The sequence below is a fragment of the Oncorhynchus mykiss genome, chromosome 24, assembly GCF_057628025.1.
Source record: "Oncorhynchus mykiss isolate SJ-2025 chromosome 24, ASM5762802v1, whole genome shotgun sequence".
NCBI lineage: Eukaryota > Metazoa > Chordata > Actinopteri > Salmoniformes > Salmonidae > Oncorhynchus > Oncorhynchus mykiss.
Genome location: NC_143045.1, coordinates 6,216,805 through 6,222,336, shown reverse-complemented (window position 1 = coordinate 6,222,336; position 5,532 = coordinate 6,216,805).

The window sequence follows — 5,532 nt, the reverse complement described above, 5'->3', positions numbered from 1 at the left end:
ACTGGTTGTTGACCAGGTTGTGCTGAATGTGGATGACTGTAAAGGGGAAGGGCTTGATGGCTCAAATGTTGATGTATCCTTGATGGATCCTTGTATGAACTGGTAGTAAAATAGTTGCTCAACTCAGAAATCTAAAATAGTAAAACTACAAACGTTTCCTCTCGACTGTACAGTACTAGTAAATATTTTAACAAAATGTAATACCTTCAAATCTCCATGCATTTAGCTGCTTCCGGCATTGTATTGGTCTGATGTGCTCTTGTAGGTCTTGTTCTTTAAGAAATTGAAGGTCTGGCTTTCCCTCTACTCCCACAATTGCTAGCTTGTCCAGGAGGGATGAAAGTGTCTCCTCAGGCAAATATGGTAGCACTGACAATACTGCCTCTCTTATCTCCTCTCGTAGCGCTGTCATGGCTCTACAACAAAGGACAAGGATGATGAAGGATCATTATTGATTTGCCAAATATCTTGTACTCTACGAAGGGGTAATAACCAAGAAGTTCTTCATGCTTAATGCAGATCAAGTTTAAATCCTGGACTACTCCTGTTAGGCTGTGAATACCTAAATCAACTAGCTGCACAGCCTGCTGCCTCTAAAACAAAATAAAGAAGAGTAGCAACGGACCAGGATCAACTTCATCTCACCCACTTGCAATCCATCCTCATCTTTCCCCATCACAACATACATACCCTATCTGTACTTTGTGCTTTTGACAGTGATATCCTTCGAAAAAACTGTGTTGTCAGATTTGAAGTGAAATTCAGCGACTGAATCCTCAATCTTGTTTTAATCACTGGCATAAAACTCAGTTCCATTTTCTACCTGCGAAAATAAACTGCCAGCACTTAAATAGGCTTGGAACAGTTGGTGTCTCTCTGCTAGAGTCCCACATAGATTCTTGAAGTTGTGCAATTTCCGTGTACACTGCCTGAAGTAAGTATGCTGACTTTCAGACCTCAATGTCCAGAGACGAATAAGTGTCCCTTACCTAACGACACGTTTGGGGAGATAATGGTGCTTTGACTTGAGGGGTTTGGCAGGAAAATAATCGGTTCTGAAATGGATGTATTCATCAATAAGGACTTGAAGATATGCCACCTGGTCAGCAGTAATTGCTGATGCTCTAATATATCCAACCGTCTTAGGAGCAAAATCAACAGCCGTACACCACTATCTGGTAGATTTTTGATCCAATCTCCTACTAAGAGGGGGAGTACTCTCAACAGACACCAGTTTTATACAGCATGTCCACTTAGCTTCTCATTGCCAGGTCTTATCTCAGGAGGTTTGTCATTACCATCACTCCCAAGGTATTTAAATCGGCTCATGCAGATAAATCGGCTCCATTCTAAATATGTAAAATGTTTCTCTTGATTGACCAAATGATTAATGAACAGTTCAAGGTCAAAAGAGACAATGCCCTCGAAGATGTCATGAACAAGGCAAGGAGGCAGTCCAGGCTGGCAAACATGGAAGTACCTAAGCTCATTAAGTGAGGGAGACTCATATCTCACTCACTAGCTTTAAGCACCAGCTGTCAGAGCAGCTCACAGATCACTGCACCCATACATGGCCCATCTGTAAAACAGCCCATCTATCTACCTCATCCCTATACTGTATTTATTTATTTATCTTGCTCCTTTGCACCCCAGTGTCTCTACTTGCTCATTCATATTCTGCACATCTACCATTCCAGTGTTTAATTGCTATATTTTAATTACTTCGCCACCATGGCCTATTTATTGCCAACCTGTTAGGGATAGGGGGCAGCATTTTCACTTTGCGTGCTCAAACTTAACTGCCTCCTACTCTGTTCCAGATGGGAATATATGCATAATATTATTACTGGTGGATAGACGCTCTGAAGTTTCTAAAACTGTTTGAATTATGTCTGTGAGTATAACAGAACTCATATGGCAGACAAAAACCTGAGAAGAAATCCAAACAGGAAGTGAGAAATCGATTTTCAAAACAGTGCCATTTGAAGTCCATGTTAGTTATGGATGTGCATGCACTTCCTAGGGCTTCCACAAGATGTCACCGTCTTTAGATTCTGGTTGTAATGATTCTAATATAAAGGATGGTCTCATAGGAGCTCTTTTACTGAGTGGTCTAGCAGAAAGCCTCAGTCTCATTGCTCGCAGTCACGAGAGAGCATCCTCCCGTTCCAATGCTTTTCTTCAGACAATGAAATTCTCCGGTTGGAACCTTATTGATGATTAATGTTTAAAACATCCTAAATATGGATTGCATACATAATTTGACTTGTTTCTACGACCTGTAACGAAACTTTGAGTTTTTATCTGGAGGTATTGCTCGTGCTTTTTGAAGATTGAATGCTGGGCTGAACAAGCTAACAACAAGTGGCTAAATGATGGGCTTTATGGAACTTTATGGAACAAATCAGTAATTTATTGTTGAACTGGGATTCCTGGGACTGCCTTCTGATGAAGATATTCAAAGTAAGTGAATATTTATAGTGTTTTTTGTAGCTTCTGTTGACGTCAAAATGGCTGCTATTTCTTTGGCTAATTTGGGTTCTGAGAGCCATTCTCAGATGATTATTTTTCCGGGAAGTTTTTTTGAAATCTGACACAGCGATTGCATAGAGGATACGTTTATCTTTAATTTTGTGAATATCACTTGCATCTTTTATCAATGTTTATTGTGAGTATTTCTGCAAAATCACCAGATGTTTTGGAATCAAAACATTACTGCACGTAACGTGCCAATGTAAACAGATTTTTTATATATATATATACTGTATATATGCACATTATCGAAGAAAACACACAATACATGTATAACATGATGTCCTATGAGTGTCATCTGATGGAAATAATCAAAGGATAGTGATTCATTTTATCTATATTTCTGCTTTTGTGATTATCTTTGGCTGTGAAAAATGGCTGTGTATTTTTGGATTTGGTGTTGATCTAACATAAATATATGTTGTGTTTTCGCTGTAAAACATTTTTAAAATCGGACACGATGGGTAGATGTTTATCTTTCATTTGCTGTTTTGGACTTGTTATTAATGTGTGAAAGTTGAATTTCCCGCGCCACCTTTTCAGCTGAATGGGGGGGGGGGGGGGGGGGGGGGGTGTTCCTTTGAGGGACTCCTAGCCATAACAAGTTTTAACATATGTATTCGATAATATATCCGTCAAGGCAATTTCTCATAAGAAGTGATTGGAAACATGGCTACCTCAGTAGCCGGGAGACAGCATGTGACCACTCGCCAAATATGGTCCCTTACAGGCATTCTCCAATGGAAATGCCTAAAAAGACGTCACAATGCTGTAGACAGCTTGGGGAATGCGTGGAAAACGTAAGCTGATTCGTAGCTCATTCACAGCCATATAAAGGAGTCATTGGCATGAGGCGGTTTAAAAAAATGCGGCACTTCCTGATTGGATTTTTATCTGGGTTTTGCCTGTAACATCAGTTCTGTGGCACTCACAGACAATATCTTTGCAGTTTTGGAAATGTCAGTGTTTTCTTTCCAAAGCTGTCAATTATATGCATAGTCGAGCATCTTTTCGTGACAAAATATCTTGTTTAAAACGAGAACGTTTTTCATCCAAAAATGTAAATAGCGCCCCCTATATTCAACTGAATCCAAGAATTTAAGCTTTCTAATCACATTAGCGCACGTTAGCTCAACCGTCCCAGTGACACACCGGTCCCTGCACAGAAGGACTAGTTGCATGTGATCAATATTTGACCTGTTATAACACAAAATGTCACCTATAGTAAGATTGAAAGCAGGCACCATTTGAGGATTTTCAACCTCAAATGCATCCTGATATAGTGTTAAGGCTAAAGATGATGGTTCTGTTTTAAATAAAGCATGGTCTGCAATATTCTGTCCATCCCAAATACCTTGAAATATTTCCTTATCTGAGATGTGAGCATGTCTTGAATGTCTCTGACTCAAAAAGGGCACCAAGTGTTTTATTTATAGGGACATACTGGGCAAAGCACTCTTCCCCAGATTCATTATTATGATTTATTTATTGATTTAATCTTTATTTAACTAGTTTGTCAAGAACGAATTCGTATTTATAATGACGGCCTGCCCCGGACGACACTGGGCCAATATTGCGCCGCCTTATGGTCTCCCAACCATGGCGAATGTGATACAGCCTGTGCCGAAATACAATGGCACAGGTTCAAACATAATTGAAAGTCTTTATGAAGATAGTCTTCCGACGCTGATCTGTCCGTAAAGAACAATTACAGGCCTTGAGAGGATCCTTCAATTACATTTTTATATCATTCTCAGGAACATCAAAACCTAAACAAATGAGCTGTCTCAGTTCAAGCTGGAGTAGCCTGTACTTATTTGAAAAAATATAAATTATTGTGGAAGGACCACCAGAGGGCAGGCTGCTCCCACAGACAGTAGCCCAGTGGAAACATACCGATATACATGGGAGTTGTTAAACGAGGACGAGGAGGACCGGAAGGACTCTGTCAAGCCCGTTCGCCGACTAACCCCGGCACGTCTGCCACCGAAACGACAAAACCCGCTCCGTACAGGGGAGAAGTCATCACCCATACAACAGGGATTGTGCTATAAATGCCAGTCTCGGGACAATTACAGCCCCAGAAAGGAAGAGTCCATGGCCACCGAGTCAGCGCTGGTCGTGCCTGCACATCCCGGTCCGAGAGGGCAAGATTACCCCTGTTGGTTAGCAGAAATAGCCCCAGCCCCAGAGATTACAGTTCGAATAGAAGGATGAGATGTGGTAGCCATTCTCGACTCGGGAAGTATGGTTACGTTAGGGAAGGAGCAGATGGTGACCACAACAACACTGCTACCAGACAAAGTAGCTGTGTCCTGTATCCATGGAGACACCCACTATCACCCCACCATGAGTCTGTCCATTCCCAGCCCGAAAGGAAGGTGTAAAGTGAGGGCGGGGAAAGTACCCCAGCTGAAGGTGCCATTATTGATCAGGAAAGACCGTCCCTTATATAAGGAGCTTTGGCAGGTGACCTTACGCACCGGACAAAGAAGATCAGGTCTCCCTATCACATGCCAAGAGCCGGGCCACCGAAGGGGGACAGGAAAGCCGAGAAAGAACAAAACCAAGTCCAAGTCCGAGGATATAGTCCTACAAGGAAACCTAGCCTTGGCCTCGTCCTCTGGAGCAGAGGAAGAAATACAGATACAAACGCCTCCGACAGCTATTCCAGGAAACCTTAGATGAAGATACCTGCAAAGGGTTATACACGACGGAGGAAGGAAGGAGCCACCAGAGGCTAAGGGCTATATTTGAAGTCCCATCAGAGGAGGGACCATGGAAGGGATTCTCCTCAGGCACCCCAGATGGGGATGGGAAACAACCTCCACACCACTCTACAAAGGTTGACCTGCCCCAAGAATTAAAGGGACGGTTCGGTACCTCTCAGCATAGAGACCCGGACTTATGGGATGCCTTGAGGAAGGTGATCGACGGGAGGAATGTTGACAGATCATTTGACCCCTCTCTTCCCTACTATGCAAACAGGCGGGGCCTCTT